Consider the following 20,190-nt stretch of genomic DNA (forward strand, 5'->3'; position numbering starts at 1 on the left):
TAACCTCAAATACCCCTCAAATCTCCATGTCCTTAGGCAAAACTGAAGCCTAAGAGAAGAGAAAATAATTAAAGATATTTAAAATATTGTATTTCTTTTGAGAACCACTAGAAGGTGAACCATTCCTTCAAACAGTACATTAGGATACTGTTATCCTTCGTATATAAGAGCCTAGGGTGGTCTGAACCAGAATCTGGAAGTTCATCTGTGGAGCAGAGATTGTGCTCCACTTGGAACCCAACCACTTGGGAAGGGCTTCTACAGTCCGTTTTGCTACGTGCTATAAACACTGTAACTTTCATTCTCTCCAATGTCGTACTTTAAATCTACTTGCTCCTTTTGTCAATCTGTTATTGTTGCCCAGACATAAGCTCATACACACAAGCATGTTTACTATAAGAAGCATGGATTAAATACTATAGACCAGAGCAGGTCTTTTTTTTTTTTTTTTTTCATCTTCATTAAATTGGGTATTTCTTATTTACATTTCGATTGTTATTCCCGTTCCCGGTTTCCAGGCCAACATTCCCCTAACTCCTCCCCCTCCCCTTCCCTACAGGTGTTCCCCTCCCCATCCTCCCACCATTACCGCCCTCCCCCCAACAATCACATTCACTGGGGGTTCAGTCTTGGCAGGACCAAGGGCTTCCCCTTCCACTGGGTATTCATTGATACCTATGAGACTGGAGCCCAGGGTCAGTCCGTGCATAGTCTTTGGGTAGTGATATAGTCCCTGGAAGCTATGGTTGGTTGGGATTGTTGTTCATATGGCATCTCAAGCCCCTTCAAGCTCTTTCAGTCCTTTCTAAGATTCCTTCAACGGGGGACCTGTTCTCAGTTCAGTGGTTTAATTGTGGCATTCGCCTATGTATTTGCTGTATTCTGGCTGAGTCTCTCAGGAGAGATTTTCGTCCGATTCCTGTCGGCCTGCACTTCTTTGCTTCATCCATTTATCTAGTTTGGTGGTTGTATATGTATGGGCCACATGTGGGGCAGGCTCTGAATGGGCGTTCCTTCTGCCTCTGTTATAAACTTTGCCACCCTATTCTCTCCCAAGGGTATTCTTTTTCCCCCTTTAAAGACAGAGTGAAGCGTTTGCATTTTGGTCATCCTTCTTGAGTTTCATGTGTTCTGTGCATCTAGGGTAATTCAAGCATTTGGTCTATTAGTCACTTATCAATGAGTGAACACCATGTATATTTTTCTGTGATTGGGTTACCTCACTCAGGATGATAATTTCCAGTTCCATCCATTTGCCTATGAATTTCATAAAGTCATTGATTTTGATAGCTGAGTGATATTCCATTGTGTAGATGTACCACATTTTCTGTATCCATTCCTCTGTTGAAGGGCATCTGTCCAGGATCTTCTGGCTTTCATAGTCTCTGTCGAAAAGTCTGGTGTGATTCTGATAGGTCTGCTTTATATGTTACTTGACATTTTCCCCTTACTGCTTTTAATATTCTTTCTTTGTTTTGTGCATTTGGTTATTTGACTATTATGTGACAGGAGGAGTTTCTTTTCTGGTCCAATCTATTTGAAGTTCGGTAGGCTTCTTGTATGTTTTGGGGTATCACTTTCTTTAGGTTAGGGAACTTTTCTTCCATGATTTTGTTGAAGATATTTACTGGTCCTTTGAGCTGGGAGTCTTCACTCTTTTCTATACCTATTATACTTAGGTTTGATCTTCTCATTGAGTCCTGGATTTCCTGTATGTTTTGGACCAGTAGCTTTTTCCTTTTTACATTGTCTTTGACAGTTGTGTAGATAACTTCTATGGAATCTTCTGCTCCTGAGATTCTCTCTTTTATCTCTCGTACTCTGTTGGTGATGCTTGTATCTACAGCTCCTTGTCTCTTCCTTTGGTTTTCTATATCCAGGGTTGTCTCCCTAAGTGCTTTCTTTATTGCTTCTATTTCCATTTTTAATCCCTTCAGCTGTTTGATTGTGTTTTCCTGGCATTCTGTCAGAGATTTTTTGATTCCTCTCTGTAGGCTTCTACTTGTTTATTTATGTTTTCCTGTGTTTCTCTAAGGGAGTTCTTAATTTCTTTCTTAAAGTCCTCCATCATCATGATCAAATGTGATTTTAAATCTAGATCTTGCTTTTCTAGTGTGTTTGCTTTGTTGGGAGTATTGGGCTCTGATGATGCCATGTAGTCTTGGTTTTTGTTGCTTGGGTTCCTGCACTTACCTATTGCCATCAGGTTGTCTCTGGTCTTACCTTGTTCTGCTATTTCTGGCAGTGGCTAGACCATCATATAGGCCTCTGTGTCAGGAGAGCTGTAGACATGTTTTCCTGTTTTCTTTCAGCCAGTTATGGGAACAGAGTGTTCTGCTTTCAGGCGTGCAGTCTTTCCTGTCTACTGGTCTTCAGCTGTTCCTGTGGGCGTGTGTTCTGAGTCCACCAGGCAGGTCACTTGGAGCACAAAAGTTGGTCTTACCTGTGATCCCCTGGCTCAAGTTGCTCCTGGGGTGCTGCTTTTGACCTCTCCATGAGGGTGGCAACCAGGAGGTCCTGGACCCAATTTTCCCGGGAACCCTGTGCACCGTGGTCCCAGATGGCATTAGGTGTTTTCCCCTGGAGTCAGAAGTGTGGGCAGAGTGTAGTCTCTTATGGCTTCCCTAGCATGTCCCCCAGACCAGTTCTTAAACCCAGTGTGGACATGGTAGGCTTTTCCCCAAAGAGGGATGCAACTATGGCACAGTGGGTACATATTTATTGATAGGTCAATAATATACCTCTCAGAGTTCTCAGCTGGATATGATTGTTAAATTTTTTATTCCACAAAAGCCTGCATAGGACCTTTTGTCACATGCAACCTACCTAGCAGTGAGAGATACCAGCACAATTCCAGTTGTGTCCTGCATCAAAACCATGAGGGGCCTTGATGAATAATATCTTTCCATATAAATCTGATGGACAGCAAAAAGCTATGGATATCAACTATATTTAGAGGTTTATTTGTAGCCTCTGTAACCAACACTACTAGAAAAGTACATCATCTCAGGAATAGTATTTTTCTTCTAGGACTGATATTACAATTATATAACTTAAGAAAAAGCCTTGAATACAGCTTTCTCACCATTCCCACATTATGACTAACCTTTCAGCCATTCCTGGTCTTCTCTCCCTGTCCTGAACCCTACTTTAACTTATTTCTATTTTATAACTATTGTGAACAGAAGTGTAGTGACAGAATGCGCAGTTATCACTTCTGTGGGACAAAGCCTCTTTTGGCACAGGATGGTATATATGAGTCATTTTTCTGTTCTTTTCTTTTCTTGTGTTTTTTTTTTTTTAGACAATTGAACAAGATGAAGAGAATGACAGTGGGAAAATAGCTGAAATAATATGATAGAGCAAAGTGATATACATAAAAGAAAATATTATATAATAAAAGGTATATGGATATAATATCCTCGCCTAACATGTGATGTGATTGAACTTTCATCCCCTGTACTACATAAATACACAGTACCCATACATGCTTGTACTCTGAGCACAAAAATGTGAAATAAGGAAATCCAAGAATTCAAATTTAGTGATGAGTACATTTTCCTCCCCTATCTCTAAGAGGATAACCCCAACCCCCACTCCACCTCACCAGACCACGCCACACCCTGGGGCCTCAAGTCTCTCCATGATTAGGTACTTCACTCACTGAGTTCAGACCAGGCAGTCATCTGCTGTATATAAGTCAGAACCTTCATATAATCTAGTGTATGCTGCCTTGTTGATGGCTCAGTGTATGAAAGATCTTGGGGGTACAGGTTAGTTTAGAATTGCTGGTCTTCCTATGGGCTCACCATCCTCATCAGTTTCTTTCAGCCTTTCTTTAACTCAACCAAGGGGTTCGCAGCTTCTGTCCTTTCATTGGGTGTAAATGTCTGCATCTGACTCTTTCAGTTGCCTGTTGGACTTCTTGGAGGACAGCCAGGCTAGGCTCTTGCATGTAAGTACACCACAGACTCAATTTTAGTGTCAGGTCTGGAACCTTTCCTTGAGTTGAATCCCACTTTGGGACAATCACTGAATCTCCTTTCCCTCAGGCTCTTCTCCATTTTTGTCCCTGCAGTTCTTTTAGACGGGACAATTCTGGGTCAGACTTTTTCAGGATTGAATGGCAAACCCATCTCTCCAGTTGATGTCCTGTCTTTCTACTGGAGGTAGATTCTACAAGTTCCTTCTTCCACAGTTGGGCATTATATTGAAGGTTCATACATTTGAGTTCTGAGCATGTCTCAACGATCAGGGTTCCCCAACTTTCTACCTCCTGAGGTTGCCTGTTTCCATTATTTCTGCTGGTCCTCAGGGCTTCACTCCTGTTTTCCCAATATCTCATCATGTTCACCTTGTCTTCTCCTTGTCCCCTCTCCCTCTCAGAACCCTCCCTCCATCTGCACTCCTTGTTTGATTTCTTCCCCTCTCAAGTGCAACAGAGGCATCATCACTTGGGCCTAAGGCTTGTTAACCTTCTTGAGGACTATGGATTTTATCCTGAGAATTCTGTACTTTTGGCTAATATCCACTTATTAGTGAGTAATTACCATGTGTGTTCTTTTGGCTCTGAATTATTTCACTGAATTATTTTCTAGTTCCATCCATTTGTCTGAAAAACTCATGATGTCCTCATTCCTGATAGCTGAGTAATATTTCACTGTATAAATGAACCATGTTTTTTATATTCATTAATCCACTATAGGGAATCTGGGATGTTTCTGGCTTTTAAGTATCACAAATAAGGCCACTGTGAATATAGTGTAACATGTGCCAGTGTGGCACTGTGGGGTATCTTTGGGGTATTTTCCCAAGAGTCATATTTCTGGGTCTTCAGGTAGGTTTATTTCCAATTTTCTGAGGAACCCCCATATTGATTTCCAGAGTGGTTGTACCAGCTTGCAATTCCATCAACAATGAAGGAGTGTTCCTCTTTCTCCACATTCTCACAAGCAGGTGCTGTCACCCGAGATTTTGATCTTAGCCATTCTGATTAGTGTAAGGTGGAATTCTAAGGTTGTTTTGATTTTCAAGTCCCTGATGACTAAGAATTCTGAACATTTCTTCTTCTTTTTTTAAATAAAGGACAACATTTAATTGGAGCTGGGTTACAGGTTCAGAGGTTCAGTCCACATCATCAAGACTGGAACATGGCAGTATCCGGGTAGGCATGATGCAGGAGAAACTGAGAGTTCTACATCTTCATCTGAAGGCTGCTAGGAGAAGACTCCTGAACATTTCTTTAAGTGCTTTTCAGCCATTTAAGATACCGCTGTTTTGAATTCTCTGTTTACTTCTATGCTTCTATGCCCCTTTACTTGTTTGGGTTGCTTGGTTTTTTGGAGGTTAGCTTCTTAAAAAAATATGTATATATAATTTATATCATATATATTATATTAGACCTCTATTTTATGGGGGGATAGTGAAGGATTTTTTCCCAATATCTAAGTTCTGCATTTGTCCTATTAAATATATCCTTTGCCTTACAGAAGCTTTTCAGTTTCCTAAGATCCCATTTATCAATTCTTGATCTCTGATGAACGAGCCATTGGAGTTCTGCTTAGGAAATCCATCCCCCATTCCAATGAGTCCCAAGCTGTATTCCAATTTCTCTTCTATTAGATTCAGTGTATCTGGATTTGTGTTAAGGTCCTTGATCCACTTGGGTCAATGATAACTTAGTCAAGGAAGAAATAAAGAAAGAAATTAAAGCTTTCCTGGAATCCAATAAAAATGATGAGACAATACCCAAACTCATGGAACACAATGAAAGTAGTGCTAAGAGGAAAATTCATAGCACTAAGTGCCCTGCTAAAGAAATTGGAGAGATCCTATACTAGCACTTATTAGTACATCTGAGAGCTCTAAAACAAAAGAAGAAAATACACACAAGAGAAGTAGATCACAGGAAAGAGTCAAACTCATGGCCCAAATCAAATAGAAACAAAGACAACAATACAAAAAAACCAACAAAACTGAAAGCCAGTTCTTTCGAAAAGAATCAACACAATAGATATAACCCCCTAGCCAGACAAAACAAAGGGACCAGTACACAAATGAACAAAATAAGAAATGAAAAGGCAAACATAAAAGCAGAAACTTATTAAATTCAAAAAATCATCAGTTCCTACTACAGTTGAGCCTATACTCAACAAAACTGGAAAATCTAGGTAAAATGGATGATTTTCTTGACAGATGTCATGTACCAAAGTTAAATCAAGACACATAAACTATTCAAACAGGCCCATATTCCATAAGTAAATTGAAGTCATTAAAAGCCTCCCAAACAAAAAGGGGCCAAGGCCAAATGGATTTAGTTCAGAATTCTATCACACATTCTAAGAAGACCTGATACCAATATTCCTCAAAATATTCCATAAAATAGAAAAAGAAGGAACACTACTTTCTATGAAGCCACAATTACTCTGACACTTAAACCACACAAGGACCAAACAAAAAAGAGAAATTCAGGCCAATCTTGCTTATGAATATCGATGCAAAAATATTCAATAAAATTCTGGTAAAACCTAATTAAAGTATATGCAAAAACCATCATTCACAAAGGTCAAATAGGCTTTATCCCAAGGATATAGGTTGGTTCAAGATATGAAAATCCATTAATGAAGCCAATTATATGAACAAACTCAAAGAAAGGAGTCACAAGATCACCTTCTCATAGGCAGAAAAAGCATTTGACCAAATACAACACTATTTCATGTTATTTCATTGGAGAGAACAGGAATTCAAGGCTCATACCTAAAGATAATAAAAGCAATACATGGAGTGCAGAGCTAAACAAAGAATTATCAGCTTGGAAATACCAAATGACTGAGAAGAACCTAAAGAAATGTTTTACATCCTTAGTCATCAGGGAAATGCAAATCAAAACAACCCTGTGTTTCCAACTCACACCTGTCAAGAATGGCTAAGATCAACCACAGATACTGACAAGGATGTGGAGAAAAATGAACACTCCTCCATTGTTGTTGGAATTGCAAACTGGTACAACCACTCTGGATATCAGTCTGGAGTTTTCTCAGAAAATTGGACATTGCAATACCTGAGGACCAAGCTATACCACCCCTGGGCATATACCAAAACGTGCTCCAAAATAAAAAAAGAACATGTGCTCTACTATGTCCATAGCACCCTTATGTATAATAGCCAGAAGCTGGAAAGAACCCAGATAATCTTCAACAGAGAAAATATGGTACATTTACACAATGGAGTACTACTCATCTAGTATAAACAATGACTTAATGAAATTCATAGGCAAGTGGATGGAACTAGAAAATATCATCCTGGATGAGGTAACCCAATCACAAAAAATACACATGGTATGCACTCACTGATAAGTGGATTTTAGCCCAAAAGCTTGAATTACCCAAAACACAATCCACAGACCATGAGAAGCTCAAGAATAAGGATGACCAAATTGCGGACATTTCAGTCCTTCTTAAAAGGTAGAGGGACAAAAATATTCATAGGTGGAGATATGGACACAAAGATTGGAGCAGAGACTGAAACAATGGCCATTTAGAGCCTGCCCCATCTGGGGATCCAGCCCATATACATACAGCCAACAAACCCAGACAATATTGCTGATGCCAAGAAGTTCATGCTGACAGGAGCGTGATACAGCTGTCTCCTGAGAGCTCTGCCAGAGCATGACAAATACAGAGGCAAATGCTAGGAACCAACTATTAAACTGAGAACAGGGTCCCCATTGGAGGAGTTAGAGAAAGGATTGAAGGAACTAAGGGGCTTTGCAATCCCATAAGAGCAACAATACCAACTGATAAGAGCTCCCAGGGACTAAACCACACCCAAAGAGTACACATGGACTGACAATCCTCCCGTGCATAAATAGCAGAGGATGGGCTTTTGGGGCACCAACGGGAGGAGAAGCCCTCAGTCCTGCCAAGGCTGGACCCCTTATTATAGGGGAATGCCAGGGTGGGGAGTTGGGAAGAGGTAGGTGGTTGGGGGGATACCCTCATAGAAGAAGGATCGATGGGGTTTATGGACAGGAAACTTGAGAGGGGATAACATTTGAAATGTAAATAAAAATAGCCTATAAAAAAGCCATTTACTGCAAGACAACAGCTGATATTAAATTAAGTGGAGAGATACTTGAAGCAATCCCACTAAAACAGTAGAAAAGATAAGGATGCTCACTCTCCCCATATCCATTCTGTATAGTACTAGAAGTGCTAACTAGAACAAGAAGAAAACAAAAAGAGATTGAATTGATACAAATTGGCAAAGAACAAATTAAGTTATCACTATTTCCAGATGACATGATAGTATACATAAGCAGTCCCAAACATTCTACCAAAGAACTTCTTCAGCTGATAATCAACTTCAGCAAAGTGGCCAGATATAAAATTAACTCAAATAAATCAGCAGCATTTGATTATACAAATGATAAACAGGTTGATATATATATATATATATATATATATATATATATATATATATATATATATATATATATATATATTAGGGAAACAATTCCATTAACAATAGTCACAGAAAATATAAAATATTTTGGGGTAACTCTAACCAAAGAAGTGAAAGATCTGTATGATAGGAACTTCAAGTCACTCAAGAAGTGAAAGCCAGAAGATCCTGGGCAGATGTCATGCATACCCTAAGAGAACACCAATGCCAGACCAGGCTACTATATCCAGCAATACTGTCAATTAATATAGATGGAGAAACCAAGATAGTCTATGACAAAACCAAATTTACATAATATCTTTCTACAAATCCAGTCCTACAAAGGATAATAGATGGAAAACTCCAGCACAAGGAGGGAAACTGCACCTTAGAAAAGGCAAGAAATTAATCTCCTTGCCACAAAACCAAAAGAGAGACACAAAAACATAATTCCAATTCTAACAATGAAAATAGCAGGAAGCAACAATCACTATTCCGTAATATCTTTTAATGTCAATGGAATCAATTTCTAATAAAAAGACATTTGCTAACAGACTGGATACATAAAGAGAACCGAGCATTTTGCTGCATACTGGAAACAAACATCAGAAACAATGACAGACACTACCTCAGAGTAAAAGCCTGGAAAACAACTTTCCAAGCACATGGTCCCAAGAAACAAACTGGAGTAGCCATTTCAATATTGAAAAGAATTGACTTTTAACCAAAAGTCATCAAAAACGATAAGGAAGGACACTTCTTATTCATTAAAGGAAAAATCCACCAAGACAAACTCTCAATCCAAATATCTCTGCTCTGAAATGCAAGGGCACCTACATTCATAAAAGAAACCTTACTAAAGCTCAAATCCTATATTGCACCTCACACAATAATAGTATATTTCAACACCCCACCTCATCAATGGACAGATCATGGAAACAGAAACTAAACAGAAACATAGAGAAGCTAACATAAGAACCAAGTGGACTTAACAGATATAAATAGATATTTTATCCTTAAAAAAGGGATATATCTTCTCAGCACCCCATGTACCTTCTCCAAAACTGACCTTATACTTGGTCACAAAACAGGCCTCAACAGATACAGGAAGATAGAAATAATCCCATGTATCCTATCACCACAGACTAAGGCTGGTCTTTAACAAAAACAAAAACAACAGAAAGCCCATATATACATGGAAGCTAAATAATGTCTCATGCGAATACTGCCCAAACTCATCTACAAAATAGAAATAGACAGACCACTACCAAATTTCTTCTATGAAGTCACTATAACACTTAGATTATACAAAGACCCCACAAAGAAAGTGAACTTCAGACCAATTTTCCTTATGAAAGACGATGCAAAAATACTCAATAAAATTCTGGCAAACCGAATTCAACATGATCAAGTAGGCTTCAACCCAGGGATGCAGGGATGGTTCAATATATGGAAATCCATTAACGAAATGCACTATATAAACCAACTCAAAGAAAAAAACCACATGATTATTTTATTAGATGCTGAAAAAGCATTTGACAAAATTAAACACACCCTCATGAGAAAAGTCCTGGAAAGATCAGGAATTCAAGGCCCATACATAAGCATAGCAAAAGCATTGTATAGAAAACCAATACACAACATTAAACTAAATGATGAGAAACTTGGAGCAATCTCACTAAAATCAGGGACTAGACAAGGCTGCCATTCTCTCCCTACTTATTCACTGTAATACTTGAATTCCTAGCCAGAGCAATCAGACAACAAAAGGAGGTCAAAGGGATACAATTTGGAAAAGAAGAAGTAAAAATATCACTACTTGCAGATGATATGATAATATTTAATTATAGTTAAGGGACCCAAAAGTTCTACCAGAGAACTCCTAAGCCTGATAAACAACTTCAGCAAACTGGCTGGCTATAAAATTAACTCAAACAAATCAGTAACCTTCCTCTACTCAAAGTATAAACAGGTTGAAAAGGTAATTAGGGCCCACACCCGCGGATCCCGGCCCGCAGCAGCTCTCTGCCCCCAGACCCTGTGAGAGAGAGACCCAACCGCCTGGTCAGGTGGGCACTCCTGAGGCTGCAGAGCGGAAGAGACCACCAACACTGCTCACCCGTGCCCACATCCCTGGCCCAAGAGGAAACTGTATAAGGCCTCTGGGCTCCCGTGGGGGAGGGCCCAGGAGCAGCAGGACCCCTGCCTGAGACACCACCAGAACCTGAAGGAAACAGACCGGATAAACAGTTCTCTGCACCCAAATCCCGTGGGAGGGAGAGCTGAACCTTCAGAGAGGCAGACAAGCCTGGGAAACCAGAAGAGACTGCTCTCTGCACACACATCTCGGACGCCAGAGGAAAAAGCCAAAGACCATCTGGAACCCTGGTGCACTGAAGCTCCCGGAAGGGAGGGCACAGGTCTTCCTGGTTGCTGCCGCCGCAGAGAGCCCGTGGGCAGCACCCCACGAGCGAACTTGAGCCCCGGGACCACAGGTAAGACCAACTTTTCTGCTGCAAGAAAGCTGCCTGGTGAACACAAGACACAGGCCCACAGGAACAGCTGAAGACCTGTAGAGAGGAAAAACTACACGCCGGAAAGCAGAACACTCTGTCCCCATAACTGACTGAAAGAGAGGAAAACAGGTCTACAGCACTCCTGACACACAGGCTTATAGGACAGCCTAGCCACTGTCAGAAATAGCAGAACAAAGTAACACTAGAGATAATCTGATGGCGAGAGGCAAGCGCAGGAACCCAAGCAACAGAAACCAAGACTACATGGCACCATCGGAGCCCAATTCTCCCATCAAAACAAACATGGAATATCCAAACACACCAGAAAAGCAAGATCTAGTTTCAAAATCATTTTTGATCATGATGCTGGAGGACTTCAAGAAACACGTGAAGAACTCCCTTAGAGAACAAGTAGAAGCCTACAGAGAGGAATCGCAAAAATGCCTGAAAGAATCGCAAAAATCCCTGAAAGAATTCCAGGAAAACATAAATAAACAAGTAGAAGCCCATAGAGAGGAGACACAAAAATCCCTGAAAGAATTCCAGGAAAACATAAATAAACAAGTAGAAGCCCATAGAGAGGAGACACAAAAATCCCTGAAAGAATTCCAGGAAAACACAATCAAACAGTTGAAGGAATTAAAAATGGAAATAGAAGCAATCAAGAAAGAACACATGGAAACAACCCTGGATATAGAAAACCAAAAGAAGAGACAAGGAGCTGTAGATACAAGCTTCACCAACAGAATACAAGAGATGGAAGAGAGAATCTCAGGAGCAGAAGATTCCATAGAAATCATTGATTCAACTGTCAAAGATAATGTAAAGCGGAAAAAGCTACTGGTCCAAAACATACAGGAAATCCAGGACTCAATGAGAAGATCAAACCTAAGGATAATAGGAATAGAAGAGAGTGAAGACTCCCAGCTCAAAGGACCAGTAAATATCTTCAACAAAATCATAGAAGAAAACTTCCCTAACCTAAAAAAAGAGATACCCATAGACATACAAGAAGCCTACACAACTCCAAATAGATTGGACCAGAAAAGAAACACCTCCCGTCACATAATTGTCAAAACACCAAATGCACAAAATAAAGAAAGAATATTAAAAGCAGTAAGGGAAAAAGGTCAAGTAACATATAAAGGGAGACCTATCAGAATCACACCAGACTTCTCGCCAGAAACTAAGAAGGCCAGAAGATCCTGGACTGATGTCATACAGACCCTAAGAGAACACAAATGCCAGCCCAGGTTACTGTATCCAGCAAAACTCTCAATTAACATTGATGGAGAAACCAAGATATTCCATGACAAAACCAAATTTACACAATATCTTTCTACAAATCCAGCACTACAAAGGATAATAAATGGTAAAGCCCAACATAAGGAGGCAAGCTATAACCTAGAAGAAGCAAGAAACTAATCGTCTTGGCAACAAAAAAAAGAGAATGAAAGCACACAAACATAACCTCACATCCAAATATGAATATAACAGGAAGCAATAATCACTATTCCTTAATATCTCTCAATATCAATGGCCTCAACTCCCCAATAAAAAGACATAGATTAACAAACTGGATACGCAACGAGGACCCTGCATTCTGCTGCCTACAGGAAACACACCTCAGAGACAAAGACAGACACTACCTCAGAGTGAAAGGCTGGAAAACAACTTTCCAAGCAAATAGTCAGAAGAAGCAAGCTGGAGTAGCCATTCTAATATCAAATAAAATCAATTTCCAACTAAAAGTCATCAAAAAAGATAAGGAAGGACTCTTCATATTCATCAAAGGAAAAATCCACCAAGATGAAGTCTCAATCCTAAATATCTATGCCCCAAATACAAGGGCACCTACATTCGTAAAAGAAACCTTAGTAAAGCTCAAAACACACATTGCACCTCACACAATAATAGTGGGAAATTTCAACACCCCACTCTCATCAATGGACAGATCATGGAAACAGAAATGGTAACAGTGATGTCGACAGACTAAGAGAAGTCATGAGCCAAATGGACTTAACGGATATTTATAGAACATTCTATCCTAAAGCAAAAGGATATACCTTCTTCTCAGCTCCTCATGGTACTTTCTCCAAAATTGACCATATAATTGGTCAAAAAACGGGCCTCAACAGGTACAGAAAGATAGAAATAATCCCATGCGTGCTATCGGACCACCACGGCCTAAAACGAGTCTTCAATAACAATAAGGGAAGAATGCCTACATATCCATGGAAATTGAACAATGCTCTACTCAATGATAACCTGGTCAAGGAAGAAATAAAGAAAGAAATTAAAAACTTTTTAGAATTTAATGAAAATGAAGATACAACATACCCAAACTTATGGGACACAATGAAAGCTGTGCTAAGAGGAAAACTCATAGCGCTGAGTGCCTGCAGAAAGAAACAGGAAAGAGCATATGTCAGCAGCTTGACAGCACACCTAAAAGCTCTAGAACAAAAAGAAGCAAATACACCCAGGAGGAGTAGAAGGCAGGAAATAATCAAACTCAGAGCTGAAATCAACCAAGTAGAAACAAAAAGGACCATAGAAAGAATCAACAGAACCAAAAGTTGGTTCTTTGAGAAAATCAACAAATAGATAAACCCTTAGCCAGACTAACGAGAGGACACAGAGAGTGCGTCCAAATTAACAAAATCAGAAATGAAAAGGGAGACATAACAACAGATTCAGAGGAAATTCAAAAAAATCATCAGATCTTACTATAAAAACCTATATTCAACAAAACTTGAAAATCTTCAGGAAATGGACAATATCCTAGACAGATACCAGGTATCGAAGTTAAATCAGGAACAGATAAACCAGTTAAACAACCCCATAACTCCTAAGGAAATAGAAGCAGTCATTAAAGGTCTCCCAACCAAAAAGAGCCCAGGTCCAGACGGGTTTAGTGCAGAATTCTATCAAACCTTCATAGAAGACCTCATACCAATATTATCCAAACTATTCCACAAAATTGAAACAGATGAAGCACTACCGAATTCCTTCTACGAAGCCACAATTACTCTTATTCCTAAACCACACAAAGACACAACAAAGAAAGAGAACTTCAGACCAATTTCCCTTATGAATATCGACGCAAAAATACTCAATAAAATTCTGGCAAACCGAATCCAAGAGCACATCAAAACAATCATCCACCATAATCAAGTAGGCTTCATCCCAGGCATGCAGGGATGGTTTAATATAAGGAAAACCATCAACGTGATCCATTATATAAACAAACTGAAAGAACAAAACCACATGATCATTTCATTAGATGCTGAGAAAGCATTTGACAAAATTCAACACCCCTTCATGATAAAAGTCCTGGAAAGAATAGGAATTCAAGGCCCATACCTAAACATAGTAAAAGCCATATACAGCAAACCAGTTGCTAACATTAAACTAAATGGAGAGAAACTTGAAGCAATCCCACTAAAATCAGGGACTAGACAAGGCTGCCCACTCTCTCCCTACTTATTCAATATAGTTCTTGAAGTTCTAGCCAGAGCAATCAGACAACAAAAGGAGGTCAAGGGGATACAGATCGGAAAAGAAGAAGTCAAAATATCACTATTTGCAGATGATATGACAGTATATTTAAGTGATCCCAAAAGTTCCACCAGAGAACTACTAAAGCTGATAAACAAATTCAGCAAAGTGGCTGGGTATAAAATTAACTCAAATAAATCAGTAGCCTTCCTCTACACAAAAGAGAAACAAGCCGAGAAAGAAATTAGGGAAACGACACCCTTCATAATAGACCCAAATAATATAAAGTACCTCGGTGTGACTTTAACCAAGCAAGTAAAAGATCTGTACAATAAGAACTTCAAGCCTCTGAAAAAGAAATTGAAGAAGACCTCAGAAGATGGAAAGATCTCCCATGCTCATGGATTGGCAGGATTAACATAGTAAAAATGGCCATTTTACCAAAAGCGATCTACAGATTCAATGCAATCCCCATCAAAATACCAATCCAATTCTTCAAAGACTTAGACAGAACAATTTGCAAATTCATCTGGAATAACAAAAAACCCAGGATAGCTAAAGCTATCCTCAACAATAAAAGGACTTCAGGGGGAATCACTATCCCTGAACTCAAGCAGTATTACAGAGCAATAGTGATAAAAACTGCATGGTATTGGTACAGAGACAGACAGATAGACCAATGGAATAGAATTGAAGACCCAGAAATGAACCCACACACCTATGGTCACTTGATTTTTGACAAAGGAGCCAAAACCATCCAATGGAAAAAAGATAGCATTTTCAGCAAATGGTGCTGGTTCAACTGGAGGGCAACATGTAGAAGAATGCAGATTGATCCATCCTTATCACCCTGTACAAAGCTTAAGTCCAAGTGGATCAAGGACCTCCACATCAAACCAGACACACTCAAACTAATAGAAGAAAAACTAGGGAAGCATCTGGAACACATGGGCACTGAAAAAAATTTCCTGAACAAAACACCAATGGGTTATGCTCTAAGATCAAGAATCGACAAATGGGATCTCATAAAACTGCAAAGCTTCTGTAAGGCAAAGGACACGGTGGTTAGGACAAAACGGCAACCAACAGATTGGGAAAAGATCTTTACCAATCCTACAACAGATAGAGGCCTTATATCCAAAATATACAAAGAACTCAAGAAGTTAGACCACAGGGAAACAAATAACCCTATTAAAAAATGGGGTTCAGAGATAAACAAAGAATTCACAGCTGAGGAATGCCGAATGGCTGAGAAACACCTAAAGAAATGTTCAACATCTTTAGTCATAAGGGAAATGCAAATCAAAACAACCCTGAGATTTCACCTCACACCAGTGAGAATGGCTCAGATCAAAAACTCAGGTGACAGCAGATGCTGGCGAGGATGTGGAGAAAGAGGAACACTCCTCCATTGTTGGTGGGATTGCAGACTGGTAAAACCATTCTGGAAATCAGTCTGGAGGTTCCTCAGAAAATTGGACATTGAACTGCCTGAGGATCCAGCTATACCTCTCTTGGGCATATACCCAAAAGATGCCTCAACATATAAAAGAGACACGTGCTCCACTATGTTCATCGCAGCCTTATTTATAATAGCCAGAAAATGGAAAGAACCCAGATGCCCTTCAACAGAGGAATGGATACAGAAAATGTGGTACATCTACACAATGGAATATTACTCAGCTATCAAAAACAACGAGTTTATGAAATTCATAGGCAAATGGTTGGAACTGGAAAATATCATCCTGAGTGAGCTAACCCAATCACAGAAAGACATACATGGTATGCACTCATTGATAAGTGGCTTTTAGCCCAAATGCTTGAATTACCCTGGATCCCTAGAACAAACGAAACTCAAGACGGATGATCAAAATGTGAATGCTTCACTCCTTCTTTAAATGAGGAAAAAGAATATCCTTGGCAGGGAAGGGAGAGGCAAAGATTAAAACAGAGACTGAAGGAACACCCATCCGGAGCCTGCCCCACATGTGGCCCATACATATACAGCCACCCAATTAGACAAGATGGATGAAGCAAAGAAGTGCAGACCGACAGGAGCCAGATGTAGATCGCTCCTGAGAGACACAGCCAGAATACCGCAAATACAGAGGCGAATGCCAGCAGCAAACCACTGAACTGAGAATAGGTCCCCCGTTGAAGGAATCAGAGAAAGAACTGGAAGAGCTTGAAGGGGCTCGAGACCCCAAAAGTACAACAATGTCAAGCAACCAGAGCTTCCAGGGACTAAGCCACTACCTAAATACTATACATGGACTGACCCTGGACTCTGACCCCATAGGTAGCAATGAATATCCTAGTAAGAGCACCAGTGGAAGGGGAAGCCCTGGGTCCTGCTAAGACTGAACCCCCAGTGAACTAGACTATGGGGGGAGGGCGGCAATGGGGGGAGGGTTGGGAGGGGAACACCCATAAGGAAGGGGAGGGGGAGGGGGATGTTTGCCCGGAAGCCGGGAAAGGGAATAACACTTGAAATGTATATAAGAAATACTCAAGTTAATAAAAAAAAGAAAGAAAGAAAAGAAAAGGTAATTAGGGAAATGACACCCTTCACAATAATCTCGGTGTGACTTTAGTAAAATACCTCGGTGTGACTTTAACCAAGCAAGTGAAAGATCTGTAGGACAAGAACTTCAAGTCTCTGAAGAAAGAAATTGAAGATCTCAGAAGATGGAAAGACATCCCATGCTCATGAATAGTGAGCCTTAATATGGTAAAAATGGCCATTTTACCAAAAGTAATCTATAGATTCAATGCAATAGCCATCAAAATCCTACTCACTTCTTCATAGAGCTAGAAAGAACAATTTGCAAATTCTTTGGATTACAAAATCTCATGATAACGAAAACTATACTCAACAATAAAAGAACTTCTGGGAGAATCACCAGTATTACAGAGCAATAGTGATAAAAAAAAAAACTGTATGGTTTAGTACAGACACATGCAGGTTGATTAGTGGAATAGAATTGAAGACCCATAAATGAACCCATACACCTATGGTCACTTGATATTTGACAAAGGAGCTCAAACCCTCCAATGGAAAAAAGATAGGATTTTCAACAAATGTTGCTGGTTCAACTGGAGGTAAGCATATAGAAGAATTCAAATTGACCCATTTTTATCACACTGCACAAATCTTAATTCCAAGTTGATCAAGGACCTCCACATCAAATGAGATACACTCAAACTAATAGAAGGAAAAGTGGGGAAGAGTCTCGAACACATGCTCACTGGGGAAAATTTCCTGAACCAAACACCAGTGGCTTATGCTCTAAGACAAGAATTGACAAATGAGACCTCATAAAACTGCAAAGCTTCTGTAAGGCAAAGGACATTGTCATTAGGACAAAAAGGCACCCAACAGATTTGGAAAATATCTTAACCAATCCTAAGTGTGATAGAAGACTAATATACAAAATACACAAGGAATTCAAGAAGACAGACTCCAGAGAGCTAAATAAACCTATTAAAAATGGGGTACAGAACTAAACAAAGAATTCTCAGCTGAGGAATATCAAATGGTTTAGAAGTATGTATACAAATGCTCAACATCCTTAGTCATCAGAGAATTGCAAATCAAAACAACCCTGAGTTTCCTTTTCACACCAGTCAGAATGGCTAAGACAAAAAACTCAGGTGATAGAAGATGCTCAGGAGGATGTGGAGTAAAGAAACATCCCTCCATTGTTGGTGGAATTACAAACGTACAACCACTCTGGTAGTTAGTGTGGAGGTTCCTCAGAAAATTACATTCCACTACCTGAGGACCTAGCTATACCTCTCCTAGGCATATACCCATAGATGCTCCAAAATACAACAAAGACATATGCTTCACTATGTTAACAGGATCCTAATTTATAATAGCCAGAAGCTAGAAAGAACCCAGATGCCCTTCAACTGAAATGGATACAGAAAATGTGGTATATCTACCCAATGGAGTACTACTCAGCAATCGAAAACAATGACTTCATGAAATTCATAGGCAAATGAAGGAGAAACCCTTGGTCTTTCCAAGGTTGAACCCCCTCATGAAGGGGAATGTGAGGTGGGGGCAGCAAGGGGGGATGGATCGGGAGGGGAACACCCTATAGAAGAAGGGGATGGGTATTGGATAGGCAGCTTATGTCCAGGAGACCAGGAAAGAAAATAACATTTGAAATGTAAATAAAAATATGTAATAAAAATTATCTTTTACTATAAAACTCAAAATTATTTAGTAAGATAGTCCCTCCAAGCAACAGCTTAGTGTGTTCCCATTGCTAGTTACATTCTGATGTAAGTAGTACAAAAGAGCATGACAATAGAATTCCTTCACTTTTTTCACACTCTTTTGTAACTTGTAATGTGAAAGAAAAAATGCAACCTCTGACTATGGGGAATTAAACACAATTTGTTGCAGAATGTTGGATCACACAGTGAACCCCAAAATTGTCTTACTTACTGAAACCAAAACTGTTACTAGTTGTGGTGTGGCTCATCCATGAGCACACAACTTGAATCCTTCTGGCTGGAAGACAAACATATCCTACTCGTATACACCTTTAGTCCAAAAAATGAAGGTAAATATACTTTCAAGACAGAGTTATCCAGGTTTCAAACTGACGTCTAACTGAGTGGCAGATAAAGTGATTAATATGAGAGAGAGTTGACTGGATAGGATATGCGCAAGACTCATGAGAGGATATAGGATAGGATAGGCAGTTAAGGGAAAGAGAAAGGAAAAAAATGAAGCAGTTTTACACAGAGCGTTGTAGAAGACATTTTAAGAGAGAATAAGCAAGACAAAAGCAAAGGCAGAATGAGCTAGAGAATGAGAAAGAGCTCAAAAGATTAGAATAAATTGGTCAGAATTAGTTTGAGGCTAAGAGAGAGAGAAGGCAGAATGAATCAGTCAGCTTTGAGAGGGGTTTGGGCCAGAACAGCTGAGTTGACCATCCAGCTAGAGTTCAGAATGACCAAAAAGAGGAGTGAGCTTGTTCATCAGTAATTTTTAGAGGCTGAAAACAATCTAGGCCTAGATGAGGTTGTACATTGTATGGAGGCTAAAACCTTACCTCACTAGGCTTACATTAATAGAGTAAAGCAGTAGGACTGATGACTTTAAGTCATTTCCAGGACCCTGGTGGAAATAGATGTGATTCCATCAATTAGTCCTCTGACCTTCAGTATGCCCCTAGGTCTCTGACCTTTAGTATGCCCTGACCTCTCTTCATGCTACACTCTACGAGATTCCATCTGGATTCTCTTTTGGTGTTTCATCAAAGCAATCCAAGGAAAACTATGACTAAAGGACACAGGTACTTTTTATATAGTCTTAAATGCATTGTCTTCAGGCTTTGCAGTAATACTTTTAGTCCATCAGTTTCACTGGAAACTATGTGTCCTGTGGTAGATACCACTAATTATCCGAAAAGTCTTAGAGAAATAGTTTCTTGTTGATTTTTCACTATTTGCTGAATAAGGAATGGTATTTTATAATAAGCTGCCTCAACTTAGTTAGTGGTTTTGTGGCATTTCAAGGAATGCAGAGCTACCATTACAGTAAGCAGATACATTGTACAAATTAAGATTTGTCTTCCTAGCTGTTCTGTCCCCATTAAGTGGGTCCCTGAAATGTGTGACTTTCACTGGGAATATCTGAAAACATAGAGGTTCCCCTCAGATATAAACATATATTTAAAAAGGAAACATTCTTACTCATCTCTGCCTCAGA

The sequence above is a fragment of the Rattus norvegicus genome, chromosome 1 (assembly GCF_021556685.1).
Source record: "Rattus norvegicus strain SHRSP/BbbUtx chromosome 1, alternate assembly SHRSP_T2T, whole genome shotgun sequence".
In the NCBI taxonomy this organism is placed as follows: domain Eukaryota; kingdom Metazoa; phylum Chordata; class Mammalia; order Rodentia; family Muridae; genus Rattus; species Rattus norvegicus.